Source organism: Anguilla rostrata, chromosome 2 (assembly GCF_018555375.3).
Source record: "Anguilla rostrata isolate EN2019 chromosome 2, ASM1855537v3, whole genome shotgun sequence".
Classification (NCBI taxonomy): domain Eukaryota; kingdom Metazoa; phylum Chordata; class Actinopteri; order Anguilliformes; family Anguillidae; genus Anguilla; species Anguilla rostrata.
The window spans coordinates 62,434,757-62,461,698 of NC_057934.1; the positions used below are offsets into that span (position 1 = coordinate 62,434,757).

The 26,942-nt window shown below is 47.2% G+C and overlaps 1 protein-coding gene across 5 annotated transcripts in view; it reads left to right on the forward strand.

Moving 5' to 3' along the window:
* Positions 1-26,942, forward strand: part of LOC135248773 (protein phosphatase 1 regulatory subunit 29-like) — a 135,315-nt gene that overhangs the window by 49,154 nt on the left and 59,219 nt on the right. For all 5 annotated transcript variants that reach the window (XM_064323690.1, XM_064323694.1, XM_064323693.1 and 2 more), the window contains exon 2: positions 22,288-22,641. The gene's annotated coding sequence lies outside the window, so the exon portion shown is untranslated. The remainder of the gene's footprint in view (positions 1-22,287; positions 22,642-26,942) is intronic.

The following is a 26,942-nucleotide window of genomic DNA, read 5'->3' on the forward strand; positions in this document are numbered from 1 at the left end:
GAAGAAAAATATCTCCCTCCAATTCTGTGTGGACAACAGGCAGTTGAACACAGTGACTTGCAAAGCTTCGTAGCCTCTTCCCGGCATTGACTACATCCTGGACAGCATAGCAGGTGCTAACTGGTTCAGCTCACTCAACCCCCACAGCGGTTATTGGTAGGTCCCAATTCTGGCACTGGCTCATCCCAAGACAGCCCCTCTCTCACCTTCTCTCATCTACTTATATTCACCTACGGCTGTGTCTGATCTGACTGCACAAGGTCACTTCCTGTTATTTTCTCCAGAAGTTGCAGTGCCTTTGTTTGAACCTTAATTCGACTGCTGACTCACCTGTGTGAGAATGATGATCTTAATTTGATTAGCTGGGGGGGGGGGAGGAGTGCAGGGAGTTGACTGGAGCCTATTCCAGCATCAATTGGGGTAGAGGTGCACCTATCCATCTCAGGACATACACACTATGGACACCATAGCTATGGACATGAGCAAACCATGAACCTCCGCCAGTAAGCCATTCAGACCACTCAAAAATCCTATTTTACACATTTACTACAGAAAATCATCTAATCATCTGCAACACAGATAACCGCCGAGCCCTTCTAAGCTCAAAGCTAAAATCTGCAAGCATTTACAAACTAAAACTACTCTGCCTGTAACATTTTCCCCACACCTTCTCTCTAAAAACTACATACCAGCACAACAAAAAAAGCAACCAAAGCCCTTCACTCAAAAAACCTGAAACCATTCTAATAAATTTCAAGTTCCTATATTCCATCAAGACTATGAAACAATCACTGTAGCATCACAGTTTTCCAACAGTTCAGCAGCATCATTGAAAAAAAACAAAAAAAAACAGCATTAACACATTTGAAAAAACCAGCAGCAAAAACCAGCTTTGAAATAAAATAAGCATGCCCGTACCTTTGATGTCTTCTGGCAACCTACAACCCTCCACCAACAATAATTAAAAATATAATCTTCACTCCTCAAATTCTCACCTATCAATTCAATCAATCAAATTTTATTTATAGAGCACATTTCATACAAGTGATGCAGCTCAGTGTGCTGTACATAAAAATAAGAAAGTAATTAAAAAGTGTTACAGTGGAGAAAATAGAAAACAGTACAAATAGTACAAAGAGATACCAAAAACATGATACCGAGAGAGCTAAATAAAACAAAATAAAATGAAATAAAATAAAATTTAAAAATTAAAAATTAAAAATTTAAAAACGGGGGCATAAAGAGCATTCTATGTAAAGGCCATGCTAAAGAGGTATGTTTTTAATTTCCTTTTAAAACCATTTACTGTTTCTGTGTTCCTCAGATCCTCTGGCAGGGTGTTCCAGCGGCTGAGGGCATAGAAGCTAAAAGCTGCCTCCCCAGCCTTTTTAGTCCTTACTTTTGGAACAACCAGAAGGCCGGTAGCAGAGGATCTAAGGGACCTGCTGGGTTCATACCTCTGAAGCATGTCAGACATGTACTCAGGTGCTGAACCATTTAGGGATTTGTAAACTAATAAAATGATTTTAAAATCAATTCTAAAACTGACAGGAAGCCAATGTAAAGATTTAGACCTAGTGTAGCATAAGCAACAATCTCCAAAAAGCCAAAAGAAAAAACACAGCACTTCAGCACAGCGGCATTCCACCACTGAAGGTACATAACCAGCTTCTTACCTTTGATGTCTTCTGGCAGACCCACCTACAACCCACCACCAACACCACCAACCGTGCAGCAGCTGCAGCAGCATTGCTTCTTGCTCCTCACTTAAACTATCTCTCTCTCAAATGCTACTAACTCTCAAGTCAGTACCAGGGCCCCGGCAACAACACAGCTGCGATCTATACACCTACAATGAATTCACAACATCACAATATCATTAGACCGCTACATAATCAGTCCAGAAAATACAAAGACAGCACTCAGCAATCGCTTCTGAACAGCACAGCAGCAACGCAGCCGCAAACCAGAAGAAAATGATATCAAAATCACCACAAAAATCCCAGACAGGAATTAAACACCGGAGATCCAAACTTAAAAAATATAATCTTCACTTCTTGTCAACAACTCTCACCAAGCACAAGCAACAATCTCCACACAGCAAAAAAAAAAAAAAAGAAAAAAAGGCTGAAGTCTTGAGCACAGCGGCATCCAACCAGTGAAAAGTACATAACCATGGTCTTACTTGGTGTTGACTGATTGATGCATCTAGTTGTCTAGGTTGATTGCAGAGCTGGGGAAAGAAATAATTTTTTAAAACTCATTAACATCTACATGCGAAGAACAGCATAGCCTTTCCCACTTAAAGTTAGTGTAAAACAACTGGTAAATGTGAGGCTTCCTGTAAATGTAAAACAAGCGGATGGTAAATTAAAAAAAAAAAAAAAAACCTACTGCGGTAAATGTAGAATTAGTTATAATTTAAAAAATAAAAAAAGCTGGTGAAGGCACAATTATTGAAGCCAAAGTTATATCTTTGCATTTGTTTGCACACTGAGGATGGCCGAATACAGAAATGTTTGTGTAACTAAAAGCATATTAGAATGGGGAATCTAGGTTGCTCATTATCCTGGATATTCAGCATCCCTGAATAAGACTTTACAGGAGTAATGAATGTTGTTAGTATTTCTTACAGTATGTCCACAAATACTGTTCACAACCTTATCATGCTCTCAAACATATATGATCTAGGAATGTGCAATATGTACATTCTGAAGCTAAGAACTGTTATTTGTCTGGTTGATTAGTTTTCATTTAACTCTGAAATGCATATTTAAGTAGATTTAGGAACATGGGGTATCACATCCCCCATGTTCGACTCCTTCAGTTTCACAAACCAGGACCATCTTAAAATAAAATCAAACTGAACTAATCTGCCACAAATAAAAAAATACATGATCAAATCCCCACTCATTAAACCAACATAAACAGCTCAAAATAGACAGCTCATAACAGCTCATAAATCAAAATAGTTCATGCACCCCTATGCACAAATAATAAAACAATAATAAACCAGACACAAACTCACACAACCCAAGTCAATGGCAAAGATGGCTGACAGGCCCCAAGGTAGGTCTTTAAATAGGCCGCTGGGCTGTAATTACCTGTAGGAATTTGAATTTGATTCAGCCAATCAAGAAGCACGAGTGGCAGTCAGTGGGCGGATACCTGTTGCCTCACCGAGTATGGGAAATGAACAAAATGGAGGCCGCCAAAGAACCTACAGTCTGGTATGTTTTCAAAAAGTTAAGGTAGTAAAAAAAGATCAAGTGATTAAGCCTGTACTTGTCTGTAGACCATGTACCCACTGCAAGTCTAATATAACCTTTTTATTCATTAGAGTACAATAAAGTCCACACATCAAAACAATTATTTCTTTTTTCAAAAAGAATCAAACAGTCTGCCAGTGACTTGAAACAATTTAGAAAACATTGGGTAGCATTGCTTTGGAATACAGCTTTCTGTGAGGCAAGATAGCCTATATAGTTTGTAGTACAGTAATTTGGCGTCATTTTCATATCAATGCTTTTTAATGGCAGGCCTAGATTTAGCCAGTTTGAATGAATGAGTTATAGACAGTGCTTTGTATGTGTGAGTAACTTGGCATTTTTGTATGTTGAAAACATGTTTTTTATGAGATATAAATATTGGCTGATTGGATTGCTGCTGATCCAAGGGGACATTCAGGTGATGCAGAATTTGGAAGCAGGCTGCATTCATTCTGATGGCTGTACTCTAACCTTAAATCAATTTATGTGGTTCCCTAATTTGAACTTTGGGTCTTTCTTATCAGGTAATCCTACCATGATATAGCAATATTTTTAATTTAACTACCAAAAAAACTTCCAGATATTCAAAAGTTTAAGCAGGCTTGTAAGCTTGTCTCCATAGTCTATTCTTTTTCCACGATGCACTGACCAAAACAATGCTGTAAACTAAAACCACGGGTGCCCTGTTGAATTGAGTTTGGCAGGTGCCATTACTCGTGCAAAGCTGGCCAGGGGGCCGACAGTGAGCACTCAGCAAAGTTTCCTCTAGACAAGCAATCATGGATTTGTCAAATGTGTCTTCAAGAGCAAGGAGCTCCATATTTTCTACTGGAGGAAAGAAACTGGCAGACAGTTTGATTCTTTTTGCCACCAAAGCTATCAGCAGCTTGTGAGGTAGAGTACAAGACCAAATGCAGCACTCCATAGACATACTCTTGGCCCCTTGATCATTGAGAAAAAAAATACACATTTATTAAAAAATTGTTAATTTGTGCCTCCCCCCCCACGTCTGCATCTACGGAGTGTCAGTGTACCTCCTGTTAGTGAGGGAATAATAATCAGTTATTTAAATGTAAAGACGTCTAGGTTTAACATTGCACAATATACACATATGCGGCTCCTTTGTGCTATTCACAGAAAAGAATCTGGTCCCCAGGAAGAAGTAGCCTAAGGGCCCTGGTGGAAGGGTTTGTTCTGTGAACATGGGCTGATACTTAAATACTGAACTCGTACTCTGTTAGAGTTGAATTAACACTTTACTGTGTGCTATGTCCTGAAAGACAGTATGACATTGATGGTCCCAAGCTTTCTTCAAATGGTTATCCAGCCTTGAAGTGCTTCGTCTGCCCTCGCGTGCGTACTTATCTCAGGGGATTGCAGGACAGCCTTTTGTTTGATTTTGTTAGCGGCCCTGTGTACTTAACGGATGATTTCACCACAATAGCCACTGGAGCCTCTGAAGGATTTTCAAGGACTTTGGGTCAGCAGGCTTTTCTCTAAAGTGTCTGCATTGGAAAGGTCCAGGCCAATACCCATACAGAGACCGAATGCTCTACATGTGACGCCTTAGGTTGATGGAACTGCCATTAATAGAGTGACTGCAACCCCCCCCCCCCCCCATCTTCCTCCAGGTTGTCATGGTCAACCTATTATGGTTAATTTCACATTAATTTTGTATCCATTGGGGGCTGGAATGTGGCCAGTGCTTCAGCAGTACCCCGTGGCGTTTTCTCAAACAAATACAATAAGGGAGAGCTAACCTCCATAGCTTTCTTATCCTGGGGTTACATGTGGCAATTTAAAACAAAAGCCAGGACTGAAGCGCGGAACAGAAATCCACTTAGCGACTTCCTGATAATTTATTCACGGCAACATGAATTCAGATAACGGTGTTTGATTGAGGAGAATTTGCTTGTTCAGTCTCTGGGTGTTAATGCACATTTGTGATAGTCTTTTTCCTGGTCACTGCGAAGTTGGAGGCATGGTGGTGTTGTGACTGTGTAATAATTCTAGACACAGACTGTTGTACAGTACATCCTGTCTCATATCCTCAAGAACCGGCTGGGATCAGGTGCTGAGAGTGTCCAGGGTCCAGGGTCTTTCATACAGAATTCTGCTGGTGTGTTTCTTAGCTCGCCTGTACCCTAATCCTCCAGCACAAAGAAGACTGTCAGCATGTTTCTGAAATTTAAAGTCTTGCTTTCCGTTGCTTCAGGAATCCAGTCCCGGATGTCAAGTGTCAAAACAATTACCATCAGCAGGGGCTTTTACATAACAGGGGTGTTACATATCAGTCTGAAAGCCTCAGCGCTCTCCGTTTGTCTGTACTTGATAATTGTTTTTTCGTTTCATTTTTTATTTCGTCTGTCCAAAAGCAATCATGCTGCCACTTACCCAAGCTACGGGGATGACACTTGGTCAAAGCAAGAGCTCCCCTGGTCTGGGATCAGCGTTGCCTCGGATACGGAATGATTACTCTGGCGGGATCACTCTGCGCTCATTGTAGGAAGTGTCAGTCTCAGTCTGGCCCTCGTCCACATGACCTTTGACCCAGGCCTGTACTGTAATATGGCGGCTCATGGTGCTGAGTTGAGTGGTGCTGGCGCAAAGCTGGAGAGCAGCAGGGTATGTATCTGTGCAGCAGTAATGCATGCAGGCCTGTCAACCTCTGCTCATATGTTTCAAGTGGCTGAACAGGTGGTAAAATAGTCCCTGTTATGATTTTGACTGCATCACAGCCAATTTGTGTGGGAATACAAAAACCCCACTGACGACAGCAGCAATGCTACTACTACTACAACATTATTACAACTACTACATCTACTACCACTGTTACTATTTCTACTACTACTGCTACTAATACTACTACTATTCTACTCCTGCTACTATGTCTTCTATTACTACTACTACTACTACAACTACTATGGCTACTAGTACTACCACCACTACTACTACTGCTACTACTACTACTACTAATATAATAATAATCCTTATCACCATCATTTTGTAGGGCTTCTGTAGGGCTCTTTATATAGTTTCTCATGTGCCATTCAAAGTGCTTTCCAAAAGATTACCATGAAGGAAGAGAATGAAACAACAAATAAACAGCAAACTGACATCAGATGTGTAAGAACATATCCTAAAATAAATATTTAAATATTAAAACGTGGTCGACTGGTCATAGGTCTTTGTGTATCTCCTATCTGTGAGAGTTCTAGTTGCACAATTTAGACTTATCATGACGCGTTGTGTCTGAGGAATGAGTTGGAGAGTCACAGTATGTTCCTTTGAGGTGTCTGATCCCAGCTATAAAATATTACAGACTTGGGATTCGCTGTCTAACAGATGGTAACAAGGCTGACTATAAATTTTTGCAGCCGTGACAGGTGCCGGACTAACTGCTGCGTACCGCAGGCGGGAAGCTGACAGTTGACGGCACTCTTTATTGTGGCTGTTCGAAAACCACACCTTTGTGCGGCTTTCCCTTACGCCTCATAGTTTAGCTGTTTGTACAGATTTTCCACAGCCGCACATGTGACAGTCCCACCGCCCACGCAGCCCTAGTAGAAACCCTCCGAGAGACGAACACATGCGGGGAGGCGGACGCCTTTACCTTCTCATGGCTATCCTGAGTTTGGACAGCTTTGTCTCCCCAACGAGTTTGCAGTGGAAATTTGAAAGTTTCACACTGAAATGATGTGTCGGTGTGAGCCTGCGACGAGTGAAGATGTTTCTAAGAACGTGTTTTGTTTATACTTCCCAGATAAAACCTACTGAGATTTAATGTATCATTTTCTAAAGGTGACCTAACCGAAAGGCAGGTGCAAAAGCTTCACCACGCATAAAATAAGAATGAAAAAAATTAGAGATATTCACACAGGTTCAAAAGATAGCTAAAGATCATTTTTGTCACTCGCCATGATCTATATTTCATGACCATGGTGCTGAAGTTTCCCTAAAATCAATACAATGCAGTGGTTCAAGAAACACATGAGTTTGTTGTAACATAGGTTGAAATTGTTGAAATAACAGAAAGAAGACAAAGTTAAAAGGTAAAAGGGAGTTTGAGTTTGAATTTTCAACTGAGAAAACCAAAAAATATAGGTGTAACAATCTGAAGTCAAGTTTTAGGTTTATCCAATGAAGCATTTTTTTTCAGTGTCGCCTTGGAGACACAAAGGTGCCAATGAGAGTCTGCAACGAGTAAACAAAGCAAAACTCTCCCACTGCTAAAGAAGGCAGCCATGGTTGGCTGAGTGACCGTATGAAGTTTGACGCCTCACTGGATCAAGGCTATTGGCTCAGACGTGCAACTCCTGAACCTGTTTGTATTCGCCTGCCCTTTTTCACACAACTGTGTTTGGATCACTTCCTGGTCTTTCCATCGTGGCCTTGCTCAGTCAACTGCCTGTACTGAATGAGGGGAGTAATCATCCCCATCCAGCCAATCTCCAAGCTGGCCTTGCAGCACCTGCACTGGGGATTGCTGTAAATCTGAGTCCCCGAAAAGCTGAAAGGTGTGAAAGGAGACCGAGGGAGCCACCCCCCCCCCCCCTTGTCCATTTACATTTAAATACGTTCGTTTAGCGGGCTCTTTTTACCCGGGGAGACTCACGGAATGGAGCGCGCGATTAGGGCCGGATGAACGGCCTCTCCTGTTGCCTCCCGTTCCTGATAACGTTAGCCTGCCCGCCGCCAGCTGCTCTCCGCGCTCCCGCGGACGTAAAGGGATCGGCGTGGGGCGCTCAGACTCGCCGGCCGCCTGTTGCAGGCTGTGTGAGGGTTCGGTACGCCCTCCTCGTGCCGGCTGGCTAAGGTGGGTTTGACCAGTCTCTCTGTGGGAATTCAGAGAGTCATTCCCCACCTCATGCTTTTTTTTTCTTTCTCAGAGATGGTCAGAATCTAAAATACTCTAAAGTCCTCTGCTCTCCTTCTTGCCGAAGCGGTTCAGTTCAGCAGTGACGTGTGCTGTAGCATCAGCACGCACGTAGCACTTGGGCCCAGACTGTGTCTAGCGCAGACCCCGTTAAAGGCAAAGCTGTTTGATAGTCTCTTTTTTTCAATATAACTTTCAGTTTTTAGTGTATGTCTACGATTGGTCCAGACCGTTTGTGATGACCTACGGGGCTTTGTAATGGCTGGTATAGTAGGGGCACAGGAGTGTTTGTGCTCCGAAGCGAGAAATTGCACTTCGGCTAACTCCAAGAGTAGCTTGTGCTGCTGCTTTCTGCCTCCAGAGGTTCTCTGTGTGTGTATTACCTCATTATTTAGTAAATTTCGTGCTCAAGGAAAGAAGTATGGGCGCAGTATAAAAACAAACGCGGTAAAACGAATGTATTCATATGTACAGCCTCTGGAAACGTAACGCGGCTGCACATGCCCGCTCTAGTGCAGCTTGTAGCGTATTTTCTTGCTTTGAACCACAAACTCACGACTGCCGCATACCAGCCATTAACAAGGCCTGCCGGTCATCAGAAACTTCTGTACGTATCTGAAATATGTATGTTTAATTTCACACACAATATATTGTATATGCTTCTGGGCCACATACATTTAAAATGGAAATTATATATATATATATATATAAATAAATCTTGAACATGTTCCTTTTAGCGTTTGTTGATGTTCATTAGTTTGCTTTTCCGTGTTTGCAACCCTTCGGCCATCTTCTGTGCTGCTGGGTCGATCTCTGGTGCCATCCCCCTCTCTCCTCCAGAACTCATGGGCAGAACCTCGGAGGACAACCCCTTAAAACATTTATAAGGGCTGCTCTGCTTGCCTTGCCGTCTTTTCTGCGGGCTCCATGGTCAGTAGCTGCTAGTGAGAACTTACCCATTGCCATTCCCCCCCAGAGGTCAGAGTCACGCCCCGGATGTGCTCCTCGGGGTACGAGGCTGGGGTACACGTGCCGTTCACGTGCACACAGAGCCATTACCGTATGTTTCAGGGGGGATGCGTTTTGGGGTTGATACATTTCTGCTGATGCTTCGGAAGGCAAATGTAGATAAAACACGGAAGCTGTTTCGGTCATGGATTTCTTTTTCCAAAAAAGTCCACGCACAGGTTCGAACGGTCGTCTGTGGCCAGCGTGAAGAGATTGTGAAAAGGGCTTTTAATGGTTCTCTGCCTGACCTGACAGTCTACTGGCTAATGTCTAGTGTGCAATTTGACCTCTAGGAGGAAGCAGACATGTTTGTGTATGTGTATGTATGTACTATTTTGGATTTATATTTGTCCCACCTGTGTAGCTTCTGTGCTATAGGTTGCTAGTGATGGTGCCTGTGACAAAGCAATTTCCTCTTTTGAGATTAATAAAGTTCTACGACTTCTAGTACTGCAACTATACCTGTGAAACTCCCCTTCACTTTCTTACAGCGTGAAAGCATTACCACCCTCAAAGAGGCATCGGTCACATTCTGTCGACAGATGATGGAAGGAGCATTCGGAGGGTAGTGGCACATTTAGAGCCCCAGTCAGGAATGACATGGCCTAGCACGTCTGATAAAACGTCCCGCTATGGCTGGAAATGTCAGTATCAAAAGCAGCGACGGAGAAAGTGGATTTAAAGGACGAGCTGCAGGTCGGCAGAGCTGTATGTCAGTAATGCGATCGGAATTAAAAGCAATAGTCACTCAGTGACAGAGGCAGAGGAAACAGATTTCCTGTTTGTTTGACTGATTTCCTTCAGACAGAGTAAAAAAATACATTTTAATGCACGGTAGTAGTATTGATCTGCAGTTTTGGTGCCAAATCTGTCACCATTTCACTTCAGTTTAACAACTTCTTATTACTATGGAGCATGTTACTAAACTTTATTACCACACATGACCAAGTACTGAATCATTTCTACGATCAGGTAATCACACTGATACCGTCCCAAGGCTCTTTTGTCCTTATCTTATGTTAATTAGTGACAGTGGCAATTAGCAGATGAAACATATCTTTAAACTGATGACTAATCCCAGCCTGTTTATGTTTGTTTACGTTTCTTCATTATCAATCAAGCGATTAATCATCTGAATAATCAGTACCTATAGGTACATCTCCCCCAGGTTCGTCTTATGGTAGCATTTTTCCTTTACATCACAAAATTGTACAGCATTGTCTTATATCGACGGGCTGCCTGAACTTGGATGAACGTATTCTTCACTTTCCTTGCCCGAAATCAAAAAATATTGACTGCTTTGGCTGAGACATCTGTTAATCTGGTCCGTGCAGAAGAGACTGATCCATGCTTCACTTTGCTCTGCCCTGCTGACATTTAGCAGGTGCTCCTACCCAGAGTAACTTGCGATGCAAACGCAAGGGCAAAGATCAGGGATCGATGTGCAGTGATTCCCCAGGGGGGTAAATTATAGTCTCTCTGATTGCATGTGGAATAAGTGCAGACTCAGTTGACTTATAAATAGCCCTATTGAACAGCTAAACGAAGTCTTATAAACTATCTTAAACTAAGTCGTATGAACAGGAACAAAACAACATTAAAATACTAATGAACAAACACAGCAAAAAACAAATGCTTGCAAAAATGTTTTTTTACAAACATAAATGGGTTTGCCAGATTTTACTGTGCTACATTTTACAAGTGGTTTTCCCCTTTAAGTAAAAAGTTTTGTCAAGAAAATTAATTTAACTAAATTCAGTTCCGTCTTATAATTTTCCTGCTGGGATGGGATGAGGGGATGAGAAAGATAAAACTATAAACACAATTAAGAGATTTGGGATTACTTTGGCAACTAATTATACAACCAATTGCCATCCTTCTTATTCAATCAGTCTTGCATAGCTTTCTCTTTCTTCACAAGTTTGTAATGCAAAGAACAATAGTCCTACCAGAAATAAATAAATAAAATCGTAATATTTATGCCTATTGTTATTGATTGTTCAGCGAAAGAACTGTTTGACTGTAAATGGAACTGAGCAGAAGCAGGGAGGAAGAGTGAAATGGCGGGTTTAAATGGAAAGGGTTTCAACCTTCCCTCTTTCCTGCTCACCAGCTGCCACGCATTAGCGGTGTGTACTTCCTGAGTCCCAGATGACTTGTTAGCAAGATACCTTGGCAAAATGAATTCAGAAATAAGTCTGTTTTGGCCAGCATTCTTGGCTGCGAAGCAATTGCTTTTTTTACCAACAATGATATGAAGGCCTTGTTTGAAATTTTAATCAAACCTGTCATTGAGGTGGATAGTCTTTTTCTTAACGCTCCTTCTGTGGAAAAACAAACTCTTTTCTGCATGTAATCAAGCCCAAATCAAATGATTTCACAGTCTTAAAGAGCATCTTAAAACTCATCTCACTCTCACATTTTATCCTGTATGCAAAGAACACAAACTGCGTACGTTGCTCTTCATGTGTCTGGCAAAAGCCACCCAGAAAAATGGGGTATCTTAAATTAGCAGGACACAGAGAAAGGAGTCTGTGTTGCTCAGTCGTGGAATATCGCCATAATGCGCCCGTTCCTTCTGTCCAAAAGGTTTTCAGTTTCCACACCTATGGGAAGTCAATCAGTGTTCAGAATGAGCCCTGGGCTCTGGCATGTGAGATCTCTAATGTAGAAGCAGCAGTCTGGCTCTAAGGGACTGTGTCTATGCCGGTGGGTTACTCCAGTCTTATGTCCCAGTAGTATGTGCAATTGCGTGTTCGAGGTTTTCTCCTCTCTGTCTGCATCTCCCTGGGTTCCTGTCTTTTGGTTTCCGATCATTGCAGTTACAAGTTTCATAAAAAGTATCGCTACAGCCCAGAAGAACAAGACAGCGCAGCCGCACTCCAAGATAAGGAATCCGAGAGAAATTTAATCCCCTGAAACGGTGAAGCGGAAATCAAAGTTTCTTCATAAGCTCGCTGTATTACAAGTCCTTACACCAAAAAGCCCTAAATAACGTCTCAAAACTCACCGACCAAGTGTTATTCTCCCTTTTTTTAAAATTCTGTAAGAGAATTTCAAGTCAATCAAAATTTGACCATAACACAATGCAGTTTTATTTAGGGGCTTGTGGTATTTTGTAATTTAGGACAAAATGGCTGAAAGTGTATTCACCCTATTACAGAAACCACAAGGGAGAGTTAATACGGCTTCGTGCACTCATATAATCAACAGAATGCTTAAAACTCTCTTTTTATCGTGAGGGGAACCACGTGCGTCATTAAATATACTCATTAGCATTAAGAAGAAAAAATCTATCTAATAGGGTGAAAACGGAGTTATACAAATGGCTAAGAGACTTTCACCGTTCATTACGCACTACAAACATTTGCTTAATAGTTTCTAATAGGTTTGGAAGGACCGACACATTGTGCATATTTCAGGGAGACAATGAAAGCGTCTCATGCCACTTCTGACTGCCGGTGTCATTACGGAATTCAATTTCCAGAGGAGACCCGAGGGAGAAGCAATACAAGAGAGAGAGCGCAGGAGCCCAGCGCGGAGGGGCCACTTTCACATTAAATTTAGTGGGTAAACTCAAGGTCCAAGACAGGCGGCATTACCCTCTTCCGTAATTGGTGCCCGAGGGGTTTCGTGGGCATTTAGAGGATTGGTGCCGTCCACAGTGGAGCTGCCAGCCTCAGCATAACATGCAGTGATGAGTCAAGGTGCGTGCGTTATTGTAGAGAACAGGATGTTCTCCATCTATATGGTTTTTTTATTTTTAGAAGAATTCAACAAGACGGCTTGTGATGACGGAGTCCAACCGGAAATGGTTGGGGGGGATTTGGGGGAAAATTTGAATGTACAACAGCTTATCTCTGTTCCTATACTGTTTTTTTTTTTTGTGTCTGCAGAACAACCATGCAAAAAGCAGCTCGGTTTTACCTTCATTTAAAATGATTGGACATGAAAATGAAATGTAATTAGTCAATCACTAGAAAATACTGGGTAAAATTATACTGTTCATTACCGAAGTGGCAGAATAATTGCTTGCTGTCCACATCTGTGATAAGAGAGGCACGAGGGTCTTTGGAGAGAGTATGAATTTTATGCACCCTCGTTCCTTCGGAAAAGTCTGAAATGCCTGTGTACTGCTCCTGATTACTGTGCTGCCTGGTGCTAGCCACACAGCCATCTGATGGGTCTGTTTCACGCACAGCTTTGTCCTCCTCACTATTCAATAACCGTGACCCCAGGGGTTCAATCGAGGGGTGGACCGAAGCTGTTATGGAGAGTTCCAGTATCGCTAGTAATTCTAGTTTAACATTTTAAAATGTTGCCAGATTATTTAAGAAAATGTTTTTTTTTTTTGACAAATCTCACTCACAAGCCCATAAACATGAGCATTAAATGTCCGGCACCCCACGCCCAAACCCTCCACCTCCAGCTGCCTACATTTGAGCGATTCTGCACTGATTCAGACTGTTTTGGAAAGGTGACCGGCCTCTATGATGTGTTTGTCTCTGTGAAATCCATATCCTTAGCCCAGTGTGAGTTACTTCCATCCTACATGCAACTGAAATGTTTGTTTTTCTTTTCGCAGTTGATGTAGGTTTGCTTCTGTGGGGGTTTTTACTGTGGCCCAGGCTATGCTATGAGAAGTGAATTGTGTTTTGCAAAATTAACCACAGAAATACATTTTGGTTTAATTTGAAACAGTAACAGTGGGTTAGAGGTGCCAGTTTAGAACAGTCTCACGATTTTAAAATCTCTGGTGTTTCGATTCATTAAGAATTTGTGCAACCTCTTTAAGTGCAGACTCTTATCTGTATTCTTGTGGATTTTTTTCTGCAATAGTCTTAAATCAGAGGGTGCTTCTGCAGTTCCATAATTAATTCATGGATATCCATGGTAACTGCTCCGCTGACCCACGCGTGCTGTGCTGTTGCTGTTACTCGTACCGAAGGAGGAGGAGAGATACTGTAGAAAGTCTGTGTGTCTGAGCTGGGGGTGGGGGATGGGGGTGTGTGTGGGGGGGGGCTGAAGCAAGCTGTTTGCTCTCTCACTATGTGCATTGGGCATGTACGGACTGCACACACCTGAGCATACTGTTCAGCAGATTAACGCCAATGACACCTCTACCCTTTTCAGAAAAAGGAGGGGGGGGGGGAGGGGGGGCGGGATGTCTACTCAAGATGTATAAGCTACAGGACCAGTTATGGATTTAGGACATAGACCCATTCACAGCTCGGTGTTCCTGGCAAATTGCCTAAATGTACTCTGCTCTGCAAATCAGTGTGAAAGAGGTCTTCGTTTAAGGAGGTGGTGACTCCGTACGGACATTTTGTATAATGGTAGGGGAAGTGCAGTGGTTCATTGTGATAAAATTCAGTTTGACTAGGAATAGGAATTAGCCATCACATTCAGAAAATGAAATGGAATTTGTCTATAAGGAATGATGTATTACACTCTTCAGAAACAGAAACGTTAGTTTGGTTATAAGGACTTAACTGTCACATTCGGTGGCTGTCTGCATGCTGAGGGGGTGTCATTACCCAGGGAAGCATACTCTGTGTTCAGTTTGACACCCTCCACTTTGCACAATTGATTTACTCTACAGCTACAGATTTTACTGGAACAAGTCAGGTGAAGGAGTTTACATGAAGATGCAAGGGAATGATATCAAACTGTGTGAGTGCATCACACAGTATACCTAACATCATATATGTAGGTGTGCGTATGTGCATGCGTGCGTGCATGTGTGTGTATGTGTGTGTGTGTGTGTATATGTGTGCGTGTGTGTGTATGTGCGTGCTTGTGCATGTACGTGTATGTGTGTCTGTGTGTACAGGTAACTGTTAAAGTAAAGGAAACAGTAACCATAGTATTCCTCTCTGTGGAGATGTTTTTGATCAAACTGCCAACTCACACCCACTTTCATATTTGTAATCAACTGACAAGTTGCTTGCCTGTTTTATCTTGCATCTTGAAACAATGCACGGACATTGCGGTCAAGGGGTATGTGCTTTCAACTGCAGTCTTCCCTAGCTCATGATATCTTTGCCTCAGAATTCCATGCCAAAATCACCATTGCCTCTGTTCCTTCTGGAAGTGTGTGTGTGTGTGTGTGTGTGTGTGTGTGTGTGTTTGTATGTGTGTATAATATGATATGCATATATAGGTATGTAGTGAAACACACACACGCTCACTCAGGGATATTTTAATTCAAATGTATTAACCGAATAGCATGGTGTAAGTATTCTCGCTCTCATAATAGCAACGGCCACATCGATGATTTAATCACGCAGGGCTGCTATTAGATCAACTGTGCGCACTGTGATTTATTGAATTCTTTATTATTCTCCTTTATGTGGCTTGACATAATTATTCATGGCTGAAATGGAGAGAAAAAAAAAAGGGAGAAGCGGCGCGGGAATGAATAGTCTGCCATAAAATTCCGACCGAACGGGAGCAGTGCGCATCTACGCGGCGCTTCCTTCCTTCCGGAACAATCCAAACAGTCCGCACCCAACGAGCCCTTGCGCGCAGAGTCCTCTAATTCGCTCACGCAAAAAAAAAAAAAAAAACGACAACCCGTATCGGGGAAAATAAAGCGTGCGTGCGCCGCGAGCGGAGCTGTGCCGGCAGACAGACAGGTATTGAGCTGCCGCGGCCGGCCCGTGGATAGGTAAATCCCCGGGAGTGCGCCATTACTGACAGTGACTGAAAAGGCCGAAGATCAATAGATATTCGAACGCGGGCCGTTTATTTCCGTCGGTTTAATTGCGGGACCGCGGCGCGGCGCGGCGCGGCGCGGCGCGAGGGTTCCCACGCAACCCCCCCCCCCGCCGGCGGAGTGATACGTCACCTAAAAAGGCCGCGCCTGGCACCCGCTCAGTCATCGTTATCGATGGCGAGGCTGTCGCTGCGTTCGTCCGTTATAATCTCCTCGGAAGCGTTTCCGTCGCGGCGTCGGCTCGCGCTTCCCCCGGCCTGCCCACGGTCCGCGCCATCAATGAGCGAATGGATGAATGAATGAATGCGCTCTGAGAATCGATTTCCTGTGTTCCGCTAATGCGCTCCCCGCGTGCGTCGGTAACGGGGACTCCTTTTAGGGTTGCGCCGGTGATCCCGCTTCCCAGCCGACACGCTGCTGTCAGCCTGCGTCCATCTCGCCGCGACGCAGGCGCAGTGCGGGCGCAGTGCGGGGGTTGCGAAGGCGTTGTCGGGAGAATGTAACTGAGATGTGCACGGCTGATGTTCACGCTAAACATCATCGAAAACGGAATCATGTTTTTTATTTATTTTATTTATTTATTTATCTTGTGTGGGGATAGACGCGTGTGTGAGTGTGCGTCTTTTAATAGGTGTTTCATTTTTTTTCACGCTAACACTTTGACACAGGCTGTGTATTTGAGAAAACGATTATGCGTGTGTTTGCAGATGCCCAGAGGGACAGCGATCATGGTTATGCTCATTAATAGCACAGTTTTCATATAGACTCACACATACACACATACACACACACACATGCATACACGCACACACACACACTCACACAAACAGAGGCAGGCTGGTTTAATGAGGGCCTTGCTTTGCTCTGTGGAGGCAGATTGCAGTCACACATTTCCCAGGGTGCATCTGAGCAGAAGGAGTACAGATCTAGGGAGGAGGCCAGCTGCCCCAGCATGGGCCTGTTTAGAGTCTCACTGACACACACTCACACACACACACACACACTCGCATTCACACTCACACACACACACGCACACACTCGCACTTACACACACACACACACACACACACTCGCACTTACACACACTCACACACACACTCGCACTCACTCACGCATACACTCACACACACACACACACTTGCACTCACACACACTCACACACACACACACACACGTGCACTCACTCACACACACACACACTCGCACACACACAGACACGCACTCACTCACACACACTCACACACACACCACTCACTCACACACACACACACACACACACATACACACACAACACCACCACCACACAGCACACACACACACACCACCACTCACTCACACACACACACACACACACACACACACAGACACGCACTCACTCACACACACTCACACACACACTCACACTCACTCACTCACACACACACACACTCGCACTCAGTCACACTCACTCACACACACACACACACACGCACACACACCTTCCCTGAGTAAATAAGGCTGCCACGCAGCGGGGAGACGGAATGTCTTACTGACGTGTGTTTTACAGCCTTTCCCTCGTACCCCCGGGCCCGAGGGCAGAATCCAGCGCAGGGGGGCACCTGTCAGGGGTGCGGGGGCTGAAGCGGGCCGGGCTCTGCGCCACGCTTTGATCTGCTCCCGCCCTCATCAGCGGCTCCCGTCACGTCCCGCTCCCCACGGCTCGGAGGAGCGGGAACGGCGCGGACCCCTCAGGCTCCCGGTGTCTCTCCACGGGCCCGTGCGCACAGCCCCGCTTCCTCATTGGCTAACTCAGAGCCCGGAGTGACTAACGCCGCGCCCCCCCCCCCGCCGCCCGCCGCCGGCGCGCTTCCTGCGCTCCGCGCCCTCCGGCTAAGAGCCCCGTTTAAGAGAGGAGCGCAGGCGCCCTGTCTGGGATTCACACCTCCTGGAGGCGAACGGAATTAGCATGCGAAAGAACGCTAAACAGACGACGATAAGAAAAGGAAAAAAAGAAAAACACAGCGTGAGAACATTATCTTTTCCTGGCGCGACAGGGGCCGGCGGGACCGGAGAGGGACCCGCGGGGCGGCCCACGCCGAGGGTTCTGCAGGCCCGCTCGATTCCTAATCGATGAAATAGATTTTCAGAAGTGCGGTGTCAGGCCCGGTTGTGGAATCATAATGTGATGGCTTGGACCTGCGGCCACCTGGGAGAGCGGGTGGCTGCGAATAGGAAGCAGGCGAGAGGCACGCCTCTCCTCTGATTGGCTGAAGCTGTCCTGCGTGCAGCCCTGTGTGGGGCGATTCGGCCTCACATGCGTGGGTGGCACAGCGGCAACTCAAGAGGTACAGCTGGGAAAATTATAGAGGGGATAAAAAAATTTGTCACAAATGCTTAAAACAGCCATTGAATAGCTCTGAATGAAACGAAAGAAGGAAAAACTGACCCAGCACTGTAAAAAACTCATCACACTGGTATTAGCAGACGGCTATAAAACGGCATAAAACATTTAACACTGATATGCAGCCTGCTACGTATTGTTACCCTTGTTTGTACAGCTTACCAGTATTTCCCTGTAAGATTTAAATTTTGTTTTTTGCGGTGTCGGTTAGACGCCTGTGTGCCTCATACTGGGGGTGCCGGGGTTCTGAAGTGCTCGCTCGCCCGAAATCGAGCCTGGGAACAGAACAAAGACGGCCCGGCGCGTCCGTAGACGGGAGCGGGTTTCGTTTCGGCACTCTGATCACGGAGGCCGGCGCTCACCCGCGACCCGCGTTAGTTACGCCCCCTCCCCGGCTCCCCGGATCTCGCCGAAATAAATAAGCGCTCCCTTCTCAGGTGTGGGAGGGGGCGAGATAATGCGCCCTTCCCCGGCAGGCCCTCTTTCCATGAGCTCCGCGTTAGGGCTGCCTGTGACACGTCTCCTTTCTTAATGGGGCCAAAACCCACATATAACAGCATCTGATATTCCCCGCACTGCTGGAATATATTTAGGATTTGAATTTAAAATGTTTTTTTTTTTGCTATGCGCATTCATATTTATTTAATTGTTGGGTGTTGCATTAGCTGCATCGGTAAAGACTACTGTAAACCTTCTCCTCTGGTAATTCCAAATCTCTTGGGCCCCAATAGGATTAGGAGATTACCCCCCCCCCCCAGGATGCTGGTGTGTTTGGTGTGTTCCCTGCGAGCGGTGCAGTGCATCCGTAATAGTCACTCAGGCTTTCCACCTCAGACGCAGTTAGAGGGCTCCGAACTCCCGCTTGGGAGAATGCGATGCGCCTCGCCTCTCAGGGGACGCGTGAGCTTTCCATGTCCGCCATGCCTGCGATCCGTGCGGCTCTCTGCACGCGTGCAGCCAGTGGCAGACCGGGGCCAGGAGGCGTGGTCTCGAAAAGGCCCATTTCCCGCGAAGGTGACGAGGTCTGGAACGGCTTCGCACGGGGCTGAAAAGTGAAAGTTTGTGTCCTCATTTATTTTTCAGTCTGGTGCAGGCGATGAGTATCTCGTGCGAACCTGCGAGGGCTCTCTGGCTCAGACGGACCCGTTCCCCGGCTTGCGCGATAAACTGGGGCTTGTGATTGTCCTGCTCGTAGATCCAGATCAGAAATGGATCCAATAGGAAAATTCAGCACACACCCCCAACCCCGACCCCCCCCCCCACCCCTCCTCCCCCGCATTTCCCTGTGTTTGCATCACCCATCTCCCGCAATGCTCCTCTGCCCCCGCTATTGTTTCCCTCGCGTCTCGGTGACCCTCCGTCGATGTCCTGTCACTCATGTCCCAGATAACAAGATCTATTCCCACTCCCAGTGTGCCACCGTGCAGAATAACTCCCATATCTAAGAGATGTAGAAAAGCACAGAGACGACTGAGCGAAAACTAGAGAGGAGACAGCAAACCGTGATAAATTTATCACAGAGCTTACTTTTAATAAGCATCCAAACTTGGCATCAGACAAGCACAGCGGTGCTAGGAGCCACGCTCTTTGTCCAACAGCTCGATGAAGTCTTTGGGCAGAATGCATTATGTCTGGCAGCGCCTTCGCTTTTTTTGTTTTATTCTGATCATATTTTAAGTAGTAGCTGTTTTGGCGTCCGGGTGCTTTGTTGATGGGTGTGCTTCGGGCATCCGTTCTGCACAGCTTCTGCGTCATTAGTGGTCCAGTCGAGTGTGAGAATAATAATCGACTGTTGACACCGCCCATCGTGGGTGAGGCCACGCCTCTGATTTGATAAGTTTTCAGCTCAGCAGCGGTGAAGTGGAGGTTGCGATGTTTCGGTGCTTTGGAGCACAAACTTTATCTGTCAGCTCCCACTTTTGTAATTGGACATTTTAAGCCCCCCCCCCCGCACACATACACAATTTTCCTTCCAACGTTCCTCATGCCCACCCCCCCATTGTCTCTCTGTGCCCCCCACTTTGGGAAGCTCTGACTTAGAAGAACCACGCATTAGAGCTTCAGACACAGCTGTGGCTGAGAGGGGACGTGCCTGGCCTGGGTGTCCCTGTGAGGCTCAGCTGGTGCGAGGTGGAAACCGGGCTCCAACATGGTGCTTGCCGGAGCCACATCCCCTCTCCCACTCAGCTGTCTTCTGCGTGTGAGGAGAAAGCAAGGGTGCGTTTCGCTTGTGAAAGAAAGAATAAATCAGAGAGAGAGAGAGAGAGAGAGAGAGAGAGAGAGAGAGAGTGAGTGAGAGAGTGCGAGACAGAGAGAGAGAGAGAGTTGGTTGCCAGGGGCAACAGTGTGATAGTGAGTGTAAGGTGCTGAATGTATGGTTCTGTGTCTTCCTTCAGCCCATCTCTGATTCTCTCTGTGTCGGAGCTCGCTCAGTCAGTCCCTGTTGCTTCCCCCCTCCCGAGCGACCCTTCATTATCTTCCCGTCATCCCTTCTTCCCTTTCATTCCCTTCTCCTCTTTCGGTCTGCTCGCTGCCCAACTTTCTAATTTGACTTATTTATCATCTGCCCACCCTATTAGCCTTTCAGTCTCATTTCATCTCCCTCTCTGTTCTCTCTGTTCCTCTTTGTTCTCCGCCTTTCTCTGTTCTGCTTTGTTCCCCTCTGCGTTTCTTTGTGGCTTCTTCATCGCTTTGGCGATGCCTCCCCCTTGCTTTCAGCGTCAGGCTGACTCCGTCGGTGCTGTTCCTGCCCCCCGATCCCTTCCCCTCGCCCTCTTTACCTGCTCAAGTCCGGTCACGCCTCCCTGCCTGATTGATTGGTGCCACAGTGGATCGAAACATCATTTTCATCCCTCGCAGAAAGCCTTGACTTCCTCTCTGGCTTTGTTCCCCCACTATTTTTCTCTTTTCTATTCTGTAATCTGCCAGACAGCCAAGGCACATTTCCCCTGGCGCTCTCTGTCCTTCTCTTTGCCTCTTCTTCTTGCTGTCTCTCTCTCTCTCTCTCTCTCTCTCTCTCTGCACCTCCATCTCTTTCTGCTCCCTGATCGCTGTCCCTGTCACCTGTTAATGTCACTCTCATATCTGGCTTCGTGAACTCTGGCCCCGCCTATTGTGCATTTTTCTGTTTCTACTGGATGCAATGATAGCTGTGCTGACCTATCAGGCTCAGTGCACGGCTATGGGCGGGGCTTCAGATGTGTGATGGATGAAGGCAGAGGGTTGTGCTGTCTCTCAGAGAAAAGCAAAAGGAGCAACCCCATTCCTGCCCCCCGCTCAGGATCGGGGGGGGGGGGGGGGCGGGCAGGAACCGGAGCATAACTGCGCTGTGCTTATATTCGGCTGACGTTGTCTGTCACACGAGAGTGTTAATGAGCAGCTCGCACGCACATAAGGGTTTACACGCTGCTAAGATCATGTTTGTGCTCACGGTTGACCGGTCTGTGACTCCTCCCACCTCCCCTGATGGCGTGAGCTTCTGGCACACTGTTAAAATTTAATTAGCGTTTTAAATGTACTTTCTACTGACATTTGAATGTTCAGTCATGTATGCACATATGACAATGCTCAGAGCCTGCTCGTGCCGTCGACATTATTTGTGCATTGCCCTGGGTATGCTAAATAGCAGCCATAATATAAATGTTAATGACCGAAATCTTTCTGCTATTGCAGATTTCCAGTAGGAGCATTATGTTATACATGCATACATGCATGGGTAATGCTTTTAAGGCTTTGGGCAAAAGAACAAAATTGTGGTCATTGCAGACTGAGAATAGAATGAGAATTAGATCAATTGATATTCAAACTAATGTCTGTTTTTGTCCTCCTCTTACCCCTCTGTCTCTCTCTCTCTCATACTTTGTCTCGCTCTCATGCTCTCGCTCTCTCACTCTCTTTCTCTCTCTCACTCTCTCTAACTTTCTGTTTCTCGCTCATGCTCTCTCTCTCTTTCTTTCTCTCTGTCTCTCACTCTCTTTCTGTGTGCCTCTCTCTCTCTCTCTCTCTCTCTCTCTCTCGCACGCTCTCCTTCCTGCAGCATCCCAGCTGAGTGTTGTGCAGCGGGCCTGATTGGAGTGGGTGTGGATACGCTCGCGCGCGTCGATGGGCGCCCCCGTCGCCACTTAACAGCCGAGACCGCGCGGACCTCCCGGAGGGGGGGGGGGGAGGAGTAAACAAACCGGAGGCAGGGGAGGCGAAGCTCCAGCGGAGTCCTCCTCAGGGGAGAGGAGGGGACCCAGGACCCGGGACCCAGGAGGAACGACCGCTACCCACGCGCAGAACCGTACTGGGAGTTCCTCAGCTCAGACTCCAGCCCAGCGGAGACCTGCCTCGCCTGGGGGGAAGTCTTGCCTTTCAGAAGAACAGAGAGGCAGTGACCGGAGGAGAGCAGGTGAGAGAGAGAGAGAGAGAGAGAGAGGGAGAGGGGGAGGGGAGAGAGGGGGGAAGGAGAGAGACAGAGGGAGAGCGAGATCGAGAGAGGTGTGTGAGAGAGATGAGTGTGTGTGAGTGAGTGTGTGTTTGCCTTGTGTTTTGAAACTGGAATGACCTCATTGTGCTGCAGATCAAATAGCGTTGAAGGCATCTGTTCTGTAGTTTTTTCTCTGTAGTCCCTGAGCTCTCAATTAATAAATTAAACCACAGACTCATGTGAGAGGTATCATCCTGTCCTTTTCAGCAGGAAATTTCAGCATCAAAAGGCACAGAGTTTTTTTTGTAGACTTCAGCAATGGGATAATGAGGGCTAAAGGGCATCCGATTTGAAATGTTTGCTCTTAGTGGAATCGTGTGCCCTTGTTCTCATCATGGGTAATGATTAATGAGGAGATACTGGAGCTGTGGAATGGTGTCTCAGAGTGAGGTGGAGTAGGATACGTTCAGATGGAGAACGGCACACACCCATTGCGCTGTGCAGTGATTCTGCTGCGGTGAATGATCTTCTGCCTAAAACCTGTGACCCTATCACTGCTGCCTCACTGGCGTTGGTGGGGTGGGGTGGGGGTGGTAGTAGTGGAGGGAGGAGAGAGGGAGGCGGGGGGGGGGGTTGGTGTAAGAAAGGGAGGAAAAAAACTGCAGCATTTTACCAGGCACAAGGGCCCTGTTAATGAACACAGGAACAGGGGTTCAGTGGGAGAAACGGACCAATCAGCAGCCCTCTCTTCCGTGACATCCAATCAGCAGCCCTCTCTTCCGTGACATCCATACACTTCTGCAGGGCTTCCAGAATGTATCTGCTATGTAGCTGTGAAATTGCAGCAGTGGCAAGGCGAGGTTGTGAAATATTTTCTGAGCGCTTGTGGAATGGGTCCTGGCATATTTCCACTCAATCCCTCATTTTATCTGTGAAATATGAAGGGCATTAAAAATGATTAAAATAATTTTATTTTCTGCCTCTGGGGTTTCCTGGCTGTCGCTGGAGAAGTTAAGTCAGATTGTAACATAAAGTCTGCTGAGTGAACTGGTTATGGTTTTGTGCTGCTCGAGGTAGGGAGAGAGAGAGGTGTGTGTGTGTGTGTGTGTGTGTGTCTGTCTGTGTGCGTGTGTGTGTGCGTGTGTGTGCATGTGTGAGTCTGTGTGTGTGTGTGCGTGTGTGAATGTGTGCGTGTGTGTGCATGTGTGAGTCTGTGTGTGTGTGTGCGTATGTGAATGTGTGTGTGTGTGTGTGTGTGCGTGTGTAATGTGTGTGTGTGTGTGTGTGCGTGTGTAATGTGTATATGTGTGTGTGGGTTAGGGTTAGGGGCTCACGGCTATAGTGGGTCTCTGTTGGTGATAGTTCGCCGTTGGCTTTGGACTCAGATTCATCTGCTTCCCCCAGACAGACTCAGTGAGTTAACAGTGTGCGGAGAGAGAGAGTGCAGCTTGCAGGCATCTCTTTACCGCTACCCTCTTCAGGTAGTCTGGGACGCGCCCTTTCAGCGTGCGGCCGCCGCGCGGGCCCACCGCCGAGCTAGCTTAGCAGGTTCGCCGCTCGCTGAGAGCCGTCGATCCTGAGGGAGCGATTGTTGGGCGGCGTGAACAGCAACGGATGCAGAGAAAAGGCAGAGAGTGTCGGCCTGGGTCAGGGAGAGAGCAGGTGGAGAAATGGTGGCGCTCTCTGTGTGTGTGGGCTTGTTAAACCGGGGTGGGGCTGGCGGGATCTTTGTTGCTCTTGTTTTTTGTTCAATTCTTACGCGCCGGGTCAGGCGTTTGTGCCGGCAGCCTGAATGTGCACAGTCCCCAGAAGGACTCAGTAAACAACCCTGAGTCCTTGACTAAGACATGAATTGAAGTGAAGCAGTAATGAATGCAAGAGCTGTTTTTTTAAATATACTTCCTTTCAGGCAATTTTCTTGCAGTCTAAAAAAAAGACCTAAAGGTGAAGTTTCTAGAGTGAAAACGCCACGTGTCCGGGGTCCTGCAGGCTCAGATTAACTGTGTGTCAGGCCCCCGGCTCGCACTCCTCTCTGCTAACCCTAGGAGACTGCGTCCCCGCTTAGCAGAGCGTATGGCGAGCTCTGTCAGGTGAAATGAACTTAATAGTTTGAGACATCGCCTCCGTCCCCGATCCCTGAACTCTGTCAGCGGTCCAAATTTCCCCCTCTTACCCCCCAACCCCACCCCCGCTAACTCGCACCCGTCAGCTCACCCACCTTCCCCCCCTGCTTCAGGGCCAAGATCTCCACCACGGATATCCGTGTCCTCTGAACCCATCCCAACCCACTCCGCTTGGGAGGTGTGGAACTCGCCACCAGTTCACCGCAAAAAAGTTTGCCTGAAGTGTTTTGGTCTTGTAGTTAAGTTTAGTCCTGAGATTTAAAATCTTCTTTTTTTTCCCCTCTCAGGTTGAACATATTAGCTTTAAGCTTTTGTTTTAAGTTACGTTTTGCTTATCAAGTGAAATTGTCTTGCCCCAGTGGCAAATAATTGAAATGAGTCAAGCTGCCTCACTTAATTGGCAATCTTTTTTGTTATTTAGCAAAAAAAAGTATTATAATAAATAGGATTTTAAGTCTAAATGTAAGACTGAAATACTCTGCTTATTTTTTCGGTTTGTGCAGTGTTCCAGCGTGCAGCGGTACTTCACTGGTACTCAGAGAGCGATCAGGCTTCTGTTTGCTCCTGACAGTGCACTTCTCCATGGCCCTCTGAGCCAGTTTTCCCCCTCCTCTCCCGGCACTTGATTCCATTTAAAAGGAAGCGATTTTTTCTGGATTAATTTCAGAGCAGGCAGGCAGGCAGGCAGGCGGTCCACACGCTCGCGAGTCTGACGGGAGCCGGTGTCGTGGTGGCGCCCCGACCCGGTCATCGGCCCCGCCCGGTCATCGGCCCCGCCCCGGTCATCGGCCCCGCCCCGTTGGGAGCGCTGATGACCTCGCGGCGCTGTACTTCTGCGTCAGGGTCCCGGGCAGCGCGGCCATTTCGCGGCGAGCCTTCGCCGGGGGCGGGGGCGGAGCGGATCGTCCCCGAGGAGAGCTTTTCTCTTTTTTTCCGCTGACGGCCTAATTGTCCGAGGAGCGCCGGATAGGCCGCCCGCCGCCCAAATCAGCCCCGGCGGCCCCCGATCCACGGGCGCGAAACCGCCGACGTGCTCAACACCAGCCCCCGCTGGAGCTGACGGAGCCTGCTGCCAGACACAGGAGTGTGACGGAGGGGGGTGGGGGGGGTTGGGGAGCGGGGGAGTGAGGCGGAGAGGTGGTGGGGGGGTGTTCCAGGCATGAGGGAAATCCAGCCAATCGCAGTTTAGGAAACGCTGAACCCCCCCCCTCTCCCTTGGCGGAGTTATTTCCTCACGGTTTTGGCAGGGAACCTGGCTGCTCTCGCGTCCCGCTCCTGTGACTGATGTGTGCACCCGCCCCCTCCTCCACGCTAATCTCATTAGCCTTTATTGAATTCTGCCGGGTTCTGCCACTGCACCTCTACATATTTCATAGGGCCATTTGCATAGCGCTCCGTGGCTCTTCTCAGCCTGGGAGAAGTCGAGGCCGTTGCCCTCTGCGTGACTGCTGCAGTCTTCCCTTCTCGTCTGTCGGGCTTTCTGCTCTTCCTCCTGTTGGGGATTAACAGGGCGGAGTTCTCCACCCATGCACCCCCTCCCTCCCCTCCCCTCTCCCCGCTCCCCAATCTCTCCAGCCCCCGCACATTCAGTGTGGGGGTTCTTTGCTGTGCGTCTTTATTGGTGTTTGGAAGAGCGATTGCGGGTTTATCTGGTTCATACCGACTCGCCCCAGCGCGCTCCCTCTGTATAGCAAGTTGTGATTTTTTTGTTGCGACTCAGTTTTGGGTTTCTGCGCCTCTCCCCCTTTCCATTACCCGAGCTTTCTCCCCAGGCTCCTTCCCTATCTGCCGTCTAGACGTCCGTCTGAGCGCTTCGCAAAGGTCTCCCCCTCCGCCTCCGCCTCCCCCTGCCGTCCCTCAATCCCCCTCGCTTCCCCCGCTGTCCCCCAATCCCCCCCTCCCGCCCCCCCCTCCCACAGCGTGGATGTTTAGAGTCCGTGCGCATGTGTCCCTCGCAGATCAGTCACAGGTCCCTGAGCCTCGTTCGTCTCTCGGGCCGTGTGCATTCCGTGCTCCTTTTCTCTCGCTTTCTCTTCCCCCCTTCGCTTTTCGCTCGCTTCGCTTCGCTTCTCTCCTTGATGCACGGGGATGACGTCACCCCTACGCTGCCGGCCCCGCCTCAGGGAGGGGCCCTTCTGCGCGGCCGGGCGGAAACGACTG